Raw genomic sequence first — 12710 nt, 5'->3', positions numbered from 1 at the left:
CTTTGGTGAACTCCACTTATGGGAGATTGGTAGAGCTCTTTATTTGCAAGGGAAGAAAGGCTAAGGCACAGTTGGGTACAAGTCAGCAGTTTAGTCGGTCACTTGTGAAGGCAATAAAGGCAAACCTGAAGGCATAGAGATGTTTTATGGTGACATTGTATGATAGGGATAATTCGGAGTTTAAAGTGGCCGAGATGACTCCAATAGGTAATTTCTCACTTGGTACTTACAGAGTCTCGTTGAAAGATCAGACTTGCGATCATGGATACTTTCGGGCACTTCACTACTCATGTCGCCATGTAGTTGCTTGCTGTGTATATTCCTGCCTTAGTTAGGGAACTTATGTCTACGAGGTATATTGGCTTAGCACAGTGTTTAATGTCTACTGGATGGTATTCAATCCTCCTATCCCATAAGGCTTCTGGCCACCTTATGATGGTCCTACCATCATCCGAGGAGCACTAGAATTCACACTAGTATGGACAAGGTCGATCCAAATTGACCAAAACAGTGTGGGCTATGCAGATAGCCTGATCATACTAGGCGGAGTTGTCCAAAAGGAGGAGGCACCGGGGGGTCTAGACACCTAGTGGAGTTTAGTGTTTTCTTTATTATGTTGCTTGTTTGGTTGTCCACTGTATTAAGGTTTATTGTTGCCTAGTGGTATGCGAAATTCTTACTCAGGTTATGAATTATTGTTCGAAATTGATTCCCTGGCAATGGCACCAAAAACGGATGCACAGGACCATGGTCTAAACATATCTTCACAACTTCGCATAACTAACCAGCAAGTGCACTGGGTCGTCCAAGTAATACCTTACGTGAGTAAGGGTCGAATCCCACGGAGATTGTTGGTATGAAGCAAGCTATGGTCACCTTGTAAATCTCAGTCAGGCGGATATAAAATAGTTATGTAATTTTCGAAATTTAGTAATAAAAGAAGGATAGAAATACTTATGTAATTCATTGGTGAGAATTTCAGATAAGCGTATGGAGATGCATTCGTTCCTCTGAACCTCCGCTTTCCTGCTGTCTTCATCCAATCAGTCTTACTCCTTTCTATGGCTGGCTTTATGTAAGGATGTCACCGGTGCCAATGGCTACTTTCAATCCTCTCGGGAAAATGGTCCAAATGTTCTGTCACAGCACGGCTAATCGTCTGGCGGCATCACCCTTGTCGTTGGTTGCATCCTATTCCTCTCTGTGAAAATGGTCCGATGTGCTGTCACTGCATGGCTAATCATCTTGGAGGTTCTCGATCATACTGGAATAGAATTTACTATCCTTTTGCGTCTGTCACTACGCCCAGCACTCGCGAGTTTGGAGTTCGTCACAGTCATTCAATCCCAGAGTCCTACTCGGAATACCACGGACAAGGTTTAGACTTTCCGGACTCTCATGAATGCCGCCATCAATCTAGCTTATACCACGAAGATTCTGATTAAGAGATCTAAGAGATACTCATTCAATCTAATGTAGAACGGAAGTGGTTGTCAGGCACGCGTTCATAGGGAATGATGATGATTGTCACGTTCATCACATTCAGGTTGAAGTGCGAATGAATATCTTAGAAGCGAAATAAGATGAATTGAATAGAAAACAGTAGTACTTTGCATTAATCTTTGAGGAATAGCAGAGCTCCACACCTTAATCTATGGAGTGCAGAAACTCTACCGTTGAAAATACATAAGTAATGAAGGTCCAGGCATGGCCGAATGGCCAGCCCCCAAACGTGATCAATAGATTAAAAGATAATCCAAAGATGTCTAATACAATAGTAAAAGGTCCTATTTATAATAAACTAGCTACTAGGGTTTACAGAAGTAAGTAATTGATGCATAAATCCACTTCCGGGGCCCACTTGGTGTGTGCTTGGGCTGAGCTTGAAATCTACACGTGGAGAGGTCATTCTTGGAGTTGAACGCCAGCTTTTGTGCCAGTTTGGGCGTTGAACTCCACTTTGCAGCTTATTTCTGGCGCTGGACGCCAGAATTGGGCAGAGAGCTGGCGTTGAACGCCAGTTTGAGTCATCTAAACTTGGGAAAAGTATGGACTATTATATATTACTGGAAAGCCCTGGATGTCTAATTTCCAATGCAATTGGAAGCGCGCCATTTTGAGTTCTGTAGCTCCAGAAAATCCATTTTGAGTGCAGGGAGGTCAGAATCCAACAGCATCAGCAGTCCTTCTTCAACCTCTGAATCTGATTTTTGCTCAAGTCCCTCAATTTCAGCCAGAAAATACCTGAAATCACAGAAAAACACACAAACTCATAGTAAAGTCCAAAAATGTGAATTTAACATAAAAACTAATGAAAACATCCCTAAAAGTAACTAGATTCTACTAAAAACATACTAAAAATAATGCCAAAAAGCGTATAAATTATCCGCTCATCACAACACCAAACTTAAATTGTTGCTTGTCCCCAAGCAACTGAAAATCAAATAGGATAAAAAGAAGAGAATATATACTATAAATTTCAAACTATCAATGAAACATAGCTCCAATCAGATGAGCGGGACTTGTAGCTTTTTGCCTCTTGAATAGTTTTGGCATCTCACTTTATCCATTGAAGTTCAGAATGATTGGCTTCTATAGGAACTTAGAGTTTAGATAGTGTTATTGACTCTCCTAGTTCAGTATGATGATTCTTGAACACAGCTATTTTATGAGTCTTGGCCGTGGCCCTAAGCACTTTGTTTTCCAGTATTACCACCGGATACATAAATGCCACATACACATAATTGGGTGAACCTTTTCAGATTGTGACTCAGCTTTGCTAAAGTCCCCAATTAGAGGTGTCCAGGGTTCTTAAGCACACTCTTCTTTTGCTTTGGACCTTGACTTTAACCGCTCAGTCTCAATTTTTCACTTGACACCTTCACGCCACAAGCACATGGTTAGGGACAGCTTGGTTTAGCCGCTTAGGCCAGGATTTTATTCCTTTAGGCCCTCCTATCCACTGATGCTCAAAGCCTTGGGATCCTTTTTATTGCCCTTGCCTTTTGGTTTTAAGGGTTACTGGCTTTTTGCTCTTGCCTCTTGGTTTTAAGAGCTTTTGGCTTTTTCTGCTTGCTTTTTCTTTCTATATTTTTTTTCGCCTATTTTTTTCTGCAAGCTTTGTTCTTTGCTGCTTTTTCTTGCTTCAAGAATCATTTTTATGATTTTTCAGATTATCAAGTAACATGTCTCCTAGTCATCATTCTTTCAAGAGCCAACATATTTAACATTCTTAAACAACAACTTCAAAAGACATATGCACTGTTCAAGCATTCATTCAGAAAACAAGAAGCATTGTCACCACATCAATATAATTAAACTAAGTTCAAGGATAAATTCGAAACTCATGTACTTCTTGTTCTTTTGAATTAAAACATTTTTCTTTTAAGAGAGGTGATGGATTCATAGGACATTCATAACTTTAAGACAAAGTTACTAACTACTAATGATCATGTAATGAAGACACAAACATAGATAAGCACTTTAACATAGAAAACGAAAAACAGAAGAAATAAGAACAAGGAATGAATCCACCTTAGTGATGGTGGCGTTTCCTTCTTGAGGAACCAATGATGTCCTTGAGCTCTTCTATTCTCTTCCTTGTCTTTGTTGCTCCTCCCTCATTGCTTTTTGATCTTCTCTAATTTCATGAAGGATGATGGAGTGCTCTTGATGTTCCACCCTTAATTGTCCCATATTAATTCTCCTAGGGAGGTGTTGATTTGCTCTCAAAAATTCTGTGGAGGAAAGTGCATCCCTTGAGGTATCTCAGGGATTTCTTGATGATGAGCTTCTTCATGTGCCTGTTGAGATCCATGAACGTGCTCTCTTGTTTGCTCCATCCTTTTCTTAGTGATGGGCTTGTGAGATGAATCTTTCCATCTCCCATGGCTCAGAGGTGGAAGCAATTGTCTTTCCTTTCCTCTTTCTTGAGGTTTCTCTGGCCTTAGGTGCCATTAATGGTTATGGAAAAATAAAAAAAAGCTATGCTTTTACCACACCAAACTTAGAATGTTGCTCGCCCTCGAGCAAGAGAAGAAAGAATAGATGAAGAAGAAGAAGAAGTGGAGGAGAGGAAGAAGAGTAGTGGTTCGGCCAGGAAGAGGAAGAGAGGGTCATGTGGTATGAAAATGAAGAAGAATGGAGGGCTTTATATAGTGGAGGGAGAGGGTGTTAAGTCGGCCATTTAGGGTGGGTCGGGTGGGAAATTAATTTTGAATTTTGAAGGTAGGTGGAGTTTATGAGGTAGGTTTATGGGGAGGAGTGGATGGATGTGAGTGGTGAAGGGGTAATAGGGAAGAGAGATTATGGGATTGTGTGAAAGCTGAGTGAGAAGAAGTGAGTGGAGGTAGGTGGGGATCCTGTGGGGTCCACAGATCCTGAGATGATCATGTGGAGTCCACAGATCCTGAGGTGTTCAAGGATTTACAACCTTGCACCAAATTAGGCATGTAAAATGCCCTCGCACACAACTCTGGGCGTTCAGCGCCAGGTTGGTGCCCATTTTGGGCGTTCAACGCCCATTTGTTGCCCATTTCTGGCGTTGAACGCTAGAACCATGCTTGTTCTGGGCATTCAGCACCAGCTCCTCTCCAGGGTGCAATTCTGGCGTTCAGCGCCCAGATGCTGCCCATTTTGGGCGTTCAGCGCCCAGATACTGCCCTTTTTGGGCGTTCAGCACCAGAACCATGCTCTGTTCTGGCGTTGAACGCCAGACAGGTACTTCCTCCAGGGTGTGATTTTTCTTCCGCTGTTTTTGATTCCGTTTTCAATTTTTATATTTATTTTGTGACTCCACATGATCATGAACCTAATAAAACATGAGAAACAATGAAAATTAGATAAATAAACATTGGGTTGCCTCCCAACAAGCGCTTCTTTAATGTCAATAGCTTGACAGTGGGCTCTCATGGAGCCTCACAGATGTGCAGAGCTTTGTTGAGACCTCCCAACACCAAACTTAGAGTTTGGATATGGGGGTTTGACACCAAACTTAGAGTTTGGTTGTGGCCTCCCAACACCAAACTTAGAGTTTGACTGTGGGGGCTTTGTTTGACTCTGCTTTGAGAGAAGCTTTTTATGCTTCCTCTCCATGGATGCAGAGAGAGATCCTTGAGTTGTAAACACAAGGTTGTCCTCATTTATTTGAAGGATCAATTCTCCTCTGTCCACATCAATCACAGCTCTTGCTGTGGCTAGGAAAGATCTTCCTAGGATGATGGATTCATCCTCATCCTTCCCAGTATCTAGGACTATGAAATCAGTAGGGATGTAAAGGCCTTCAACCTTTACTAACACGTCCTCTACTTGTCCATAAGCCTGTTTTCTTGAATTGTCTGCCATCTCTAATGAAATTTTAGCAGCTTGCACCCCATAGATTCCCAGTTTCTCTATTACAGAGAGGGGCATGAGGTTTATCCCTGAACCATGGTCACACAGAGCCTTAAAGATCATGATGCCTATGGTACAAGGTATTATGAACTTTCCAGGATCTTGTCTCTTTTGAGGCAATGTCAGTTGATCCAGATCACTTAGTTCATTGGTGAACAAGGGAGGTTCATCTTCCCAAGTTTCAATACCAAATAATTTGGCATTTAGCTTCATGATTGCACCAAGGAACTTGGCAGCTTGCTCTTCAGTAACATTCTCATTCTCTTCAGAAGAGGAGTACTCATCAGAGCTCATGAATGGCATAAGGAGGGTTAATGGAATCTCTATGGTCTCTAGGTGAGCCTCAGATTCCTTTGGTTCCTCAGAGGGAAGCTCCTTATTGGTCACTGGACTCCTCAGGAGGTCTTCCTCCTTGGGATTCACGTCCTCTCCCACCCTTACAGGTTCGGCCATGGTAATTAATTCAATGGCCTTGCACTCTCCTTTTGGATTTTCTTCTGTATTGCTTGGGAGAGTACTAGGAGGGATTTCAGTGATCCTTTTACTCAGCTAGCCCACTTGTGCTTTCAAATTTCTAATGGAAGACCTTGTTTCATTCATGAAACTTACAGTGACCTTGGTTAGATTAGAGACTAAGTTTGCTAAATTAGAGGTATTTTGTTCAGAGTTCTCTGTCTATTGCTGAGTGGATGATGGAAAAGGTTTACTATTGTTAAACCTGTATCTTCCACCATTATTAAAGCCTTGTTGAGGCTTTTGTTGATCCTTCCATGAGAGATTTGGATGATTTCTCCATGATGGATTATAGGTGTTTCCATAAGGTTCACCTAAGTAATTTACCTCTGCTATTGCAGAGTTCTCAGGATCATAAGCTTCTTCTTCAGAAGATGCCTCTTGAGTACTGTTAGATGCAGCTTGCATTCCATTCAGACTCTGAGAAATCATATTGACTTGCTGAGTCAATATTTTATTCTGAGCCAATATGGCATTCAGAGTATCAATTTCAAGAACTCCCTTCTTCATAGGCGTCCCATTACTCACAGGATTCCTCTTAGAAGTGTACATAAACTGGTTATTAGCAACCATGTCAATGAGTTCTTGAGCTTCTGCAGGCGTTTTCTTTAGGTGAATGGATCCACCTGCAGAAGTATCCAATGACATCTTTGATAGCTCAGATAAACCATCATAGAATATATCCAGGATGGTCCATTCTGAAAGCATGTCAGAAGGACACTTTTTGGTCAGCTGCTTGTATCTTTCCCAAGCTTCATAGAGGGATTCACCTTCTTTCTGTCTGAAGGTTTGAACATCAGCTCTAAGCTTGCTCAGCTTTTGAGGAGGAAAGAACTTGGCTAAGAAAGCCGTGACCAGCTTATCTCAAGAGTTCAGGCTGTCTTTGGGTTGAGAGTCCAACCTTATTCTAGCTCTGTCTCTTACAGCAAAAGGGAAAAGCATGAGCCTGTAGACTTCAGGATCTACTCCATTAGTCTTAACAGTATCATAGATCTACAAGAATTCAGTTAAGAACTGAAAAGGATCTTCAGATGGAAGTCCATGAAACTTGCAGTTCTGCTGCATCAGAGAAACTAGCTGAGGTTTCAGCTCAAAATTGTTTGCTCCAATGGTAGGAATGGAGATGCTTCTTCCATGTAAATTGGAATTAGGTGTAGTAAAGTCACCAAGCATTCTCCTTGCATTATTGTTGTTGGGTTCGGCTGCCATCTCCTTTACTTGTTCGAAATTTTCAATAAGGTTGTCTCTGGATTGTTGTAATTTAGCTTCTCTTAGTTTTCTCTTCAGAATCCTTTCAGGTTCTGGATCAGCTTCAACAAGAATGCCTTTTTCTTTGTCCCTGCTCATAAGAAAGAGAAGAGAAAAAGAAAAGAAGAGGAATCCTCTATGTCACAGTAAAGAGGTTCCTTATTGTTAGTAGAAGAAGAAAAGGAATAGGGGTGAAGAAGAATGAAGAATCCAAACACAAAGGTGATGATAAGAGCAGAGATGTGAGATGAAGAGAAGTGTTAGTAGATGAATAAATAAATAGAAGGGGATGAGAGGAGGAGAGAATTTTCGAAAATAATTTTTGAAAAAGAGTTAGTGATTTTCGAAAATAGTTTTTGAAAAAGGTTAGTAGTTTTTCGAAAATTCAAATAAAAAATAAAATAATTAGTCTAATTAAAAAGAAATTTTGAAAAAGAGGGAAGATTTTTTTCGAAAATTAGAGAGAGAGAGTTAGTTAGGTAGTTTTGAAAAAGGTAAGAAACAAACAAAAAGTTAGTTAGTTAGTTGAAACAAATTTTGAAAAGATAAGAAGTTAGGAAGTTAGAAAAGATATTTTGAAATCAAATTTTGAAAAAGATAAGATAAGAAGATATTTTTGAAAAGATATGATTGAAATTAGTTTTTGAAAAAGATTTGATTTTTAAAATCTCAATTAATGACTTGATTCACAAGAAATCACAAGATATGATTCTAGAACTTAAAGTTTGAATCTTTCTTAACAAGTAAGTAACAAACTTGAAATTTTTGAATCAAAACATTAATTGATGATGTTATTTTCGAAAATATGATGTAAAATTAAGAAAAAGATTTTTGAAAAATATTTTTGAAATTTTTGAAAATAACTAAAAAAATTGAAAAAAGATTTGATTTTTGAAAAAGATAAGATTTTTTTTTAAATTGAAAATTTGATTTGACTCATAAAAACAACTAGATTTTAAAAATTTTTGAAAAAGTCAAATCTAATTTTCGAAATTTTTAGAGAGAAAAAGGGAAAGATATTTTTTTGATTTTTGAATTTTTATGATGAGAGAGAAAAACAAGAAAAATGATGCAATGCATGAAAGTTATGGATCAAAACAATGAATGCATGCAAGAATGCTATGAATGTCAAGATGAACACCAAGAACACTATGAAGATCATGATGAACATCAAGAACACATTTTTGAAAAATTTTTAATGCAAAGAAAACATGCAAGACACCAAACTTAGAATTCTTTAATGCTTAGACATAAAGAATTCAGGAATGCATATGAAAAACAAGAAAAGACACAAAACATGCAAATGTAAAGATCAAACAAGAAGACTTACCAAGAACAACTTGAAGATCATGAAGAACACTATGAATGCATGAATTTTTTCGAAAAATGCAAGATGAACATGCAATTGACACCAAACTTATAACATGACTCAAGACTCAAACAAGAAACACAAAAAATATTTTTGATTTTTATGATTTTCTAATTTTTTTTGTATTTTTATTTTATATTTTTTGAAAATCAATTTGGAAAAGAAAAATAAGGATTCCAAAATTTTTAATATGAATTCCAGGAATCTTATGCTCTTCAGTCTAAAGCTCCAATCAAAGGGTCAGGCATGGCTTAATAGCCAGCCAAGCTTTAGTATGTATTGATACTTTTCATGTATAGAGCAACTAAGTGTGTGAGAATCTCTTCATTTGTGATGGTAAGTTGAAACCTCAGTCCAAAAAATTAGACATGGCTTATAGCCAGCTAGGATTTAACAAATCATCATGAAACACTAGAATTCATTCTTAAAAATTCTGAAGAAAAATATTTTTTTGAAAACATTTATTTTAAAAATTTTTTCGAAAACAAAGGAGAAATTTTTGAAAGATTTTTGAAAAATTTTTGAAAACAAAACAAAAAGAAAATTACCTAATCTGAGCAACAAGATGAACCGTCAGTTGTCCAAACTCGAACAATCCCCGGCAATGGCGCCAAAAACTTGGTATGCGAAATTGTTACTCAGGTTATGAATTATTGTTCGAAATTGATTCCCTGGCAATGGCACCAAAAACGGATGCACAGGACCATGGTCTAAACATATCTTCACAACTTCACATAACTAACCAGCAAGTGCACTGGGTCGTCCAAGTAATACCTTACGTGAGTAAGGGTCGAATCCCACGGAGATTGTTGGTATGAAGCAAGCTATGGTCACCTTGTAAATCTCAGTCAGGCGGATATAAAATAGTTATGTAGTTTTAGAAATTTAGTAATAAAAGAAGGATAGAAATACTTATGTAATTCATTGGTGAGAATTTCAGATAAGCGTATGGAGATGCATTCGTTCCTCTGAACCTCCGCTTTCCTGCTATCTTCATCCAATCAGTCTTACTCCTTTCTATGGCTGACTTTATGTAAGGATGTCACCGGTGCCAATGGCTACTTTCAATCCTCTCGGGAAAATGGTCCAAATGCTCTATCACAGCACGGCTAATCATCTGGAGGCATCACCCTTGTCGTTGGTTGCATCCTATTCCTCTCTGTGAAAATGGTCCGATGTGCTGTCACTGCATGGCTAATCATCTTGGAGGTTCTCGATCATACTGTTATAGAATTTACTATCCTTTTGCGTCTGTCACTACGCCCAACACTCGCGAGTTTGGAGTTCGTCACAGTCATTCAATCCCAGAGTCCTACTCGGAATACCACGGACAAGGTTTAGACTTTCCGGACTCTCATGAATGCCGCCATCAATCTAGCTTATACCACGGAGATTCTGATTAAGAGATCTAAGAGATACTCATTCAATCTAATGTAGAACGGAAGTGGTTGTCAGGCACGCGTTCATAGGGAATGATGATGATTGTCACGTTCATCACATTCAGGTTGAAGTGCGAATGAATATCTTAGAAGCAAAATAAGATGAATTGAATAGAAAACAGTAGTACTTTGCATTAATCTTTGAGGAACAGCAGAGCTCCACACCTTAATCTATGGAGTGCAGAAACTCTACCGTTGAAAATACATAAGTAATGAAGGTCCAGGCATGGCCGAATGGCCAACCCCCAAACGTGATCAATAGATCAAAAGATAATCCAAAGATGTCTAATACAATAGTAAAAGGTCCTATTTATAATAAACTAGCTACTAGGGTTTACAGAAGTAAGTAATTGATGCATAAATCCACTTCCGGGGCCCACTTGGTGTGTGCTTGGGCTGAGCTTGAAGTCTACACGTGGAGAGGTCATTCTTGGAGTTGAACGCCAGCTTTTGTGCTAGTTTGGGCGTTGAACTCCACTTTGCAGCTTGTTTCTGGCGCTGGACGCCAGAATTGGGTAGAGAGCTGGCGTTGAACGCCAGTTTGCATCATCTAAACTTGGAAAATGTATGGACTATTATATATTGCTGGAAAGTCCTGGATGTCTACTTTCCAACGCAATTAGAAGCGCGCCATTTTGAGTTCTGTAGCTCCAGAAAATCCATTTTGAGTGCAGGGAGGTCAGAATCCAACAGCATCAGCAGTCCTTCTTCAACCTCTGAATCTGATTTTTGCTCAAGTCCTTCAATTTCAGCCAGAAAATACCTAAAATCACAGAAAAATACACAAACTCATAGTAAAGTCCAGAAATGTGAATTTAACATAAAAACTAATGAAAACATCCTTAAAAGTAACTAGATTCTACTAAAAACATACTAAAAACAATGCCAAAAAGCGTATAAGTTATCCGCTCATCACCTAGCAATATTTGTGCCATTTTGTGTTTTATTTTCTGTGTATGTGTGGTTCCTTATTGACGTCTTGTCCGATATCTTGTGTTTGTTAATGTTAACGTATTTTCTTTTCCAGCACAGTGTTAACCTGTACTATTTTTCCTATGAAATTTCAACAGCTATCGACGAAGAACATGTGTAGCTTATATTTTTTAATCTCATCCAAGTAGTACGCAATGAAATAGCACAATAGCATAATAACATAGCATGGTAACCTAATAACATAACAACATAGCATGATAATATAATAACATAGCGTCGTAACCTAAACACATGATAACATATTAGGATAACATATTCTGAACTCAACACAATGACGAGAGATACACAACATAATAATATATAATTAAACAGTCATCCGACTAGTCTGAATAGATGCGACGCTGTGAAGCAGCGGCGTGGGTGCCTGATCCTCTGTGCTCTTTGAGCGAGAGGTACCTCATCCTCGTCTCCGGTCGGTTTGGGTGGGGTAGATGGACTTGAACGATCGGGGGATGCAGCTGCAATTGCTGAGGGAGGAGTGTCACCTAATGCAAATGTCTCATCCAAAGGACCTAACGGAGGCTTGTTCAGGTCCACATCAAAGGAACTTTAGTGTCCGAGTACTTGGACTCTTGATGAGCAGATATTTTATACACTTTTTGACACTATTTTCTCAGTGTTTTTAGTATATTTTGTTAAGTTTTATTATGTTTTTGTCGATTTATATGCAAAAATCACTTTTTGGATGCTACTTTGTGTTCTTTTGGTTATTCTATGATTTTAGGTGATTTTTGGGAGAATTTGGCAAGTTTTGGACAAGTCTGATTCAGAGATACAGAAAGGGTAGCAGATGCTGTCAGATCCTAACCTCCGTGCACTCAAACGAGCATTTTTGGAGTTACAGAAGTCCAATTGACGCGCTCTCAATGGTGTTGGAAAACTAACTTCTAGGTCTTTCCAGAAATATATAATAGTACATATCTTTTTTTGGAAATGACTGCCGAAAACTGGGCGTTGAACGCCCAACTTACCCCCTTTCTGGCGTTCAACGCCCTAAGAGAACCTAAGCCAGCGTTGAACGCCCAAGACTGGTGTTCAACGCCACCAAGGGAATATCAAGGCTGCTGGACACTCCCTAATAGGAGTTCAATGCCCACTCCTCCAAGTTGGACGCCAAGCTCAACCCAAACACTCACCAAGTGAGCCCAGAAGTGGATTTTCGCACCTTTAGCCTAGTTTATTTCATTTTTGTAATTTCTAAATTATTATTAATATCTTTTTAGGTCTAGTATTAGTATATATAGAAGGAAGATCACCTTTGTTAGAAAAAAACTTTGGATCTTCAGCTTCTCAGAACATATATTTTCTCTATAAATTATGAGCGGCTAAACCTCCTTGGTTAAGGATAGGAGCTCTGCTCATTCCTATGGATTAATATAATTACTTTTCTACTTCTATGTTTGATTCCATTTTATGGTGTATTTTTGTTCTTCATCTTTATGAATCTGGGGTAGAACGACAGTACGACCCCTTATTCTACATGAGCTCTTTACGAGTCCTAACCCGGATAGCATTGAGCTACAGCTTGAGAATACATCACAGGTTCCAACAAGTTACTTGGGCTAATTGGGATATGTGACATGAAATCTCGTTAGTCAGGGTAATTGAGGTTCCTGTGGCTCCAAGGCTAGAATCATAGAGCTTCCTTCTTCGATTCTGAAGATCCGACCTTGTTTGTGGCATTTTGAGTAAGATCATCAGAGATTGAATTGTGTGAACTTCACCCTCTACCAAATTGACTGACCTGTTCGAGCGTT

General features: G+C 38.9%; 1 non-coding gene across 1 annotated transcript; it reads left to right on the top strand.

Annotated features, from left to right (window-relative positions):
- Window positions 1-6606: 6606 nt before the first annotated feature.
- On the top strand, window positions 6607-6714 carry LOC112745691 (small nucleolar RNA R71). The gene has a single exon (XR_003173605.1). It is a non-coding gene; the product is annotated as a small nucleolar RNA R71 (small nucleolar RNA).
- The last annotated feature ends 5996 nt before the right edge of the window (window positions 6715-12710 follow it).

The sequence above is a fragment of the Arachis hypogaea genome, chromosome 14, assembly GCF_003086295.3.
Source record: "Arachis hypogaea cultivar Tifrunner chromosome 14, arahy.Tifrunner.gnm2.J5K5, whole genome shotgun sequence".
Lineage (NCBI taxonomy): Eukaryota > Viridiplantae > Streptophyta > Magnoliopsida > Fabales > Fabaceae > Arachis > Arachis hypogaea.
This window is presented reverse-complemented; position numbering and strand designations above follow the sequence as displayed.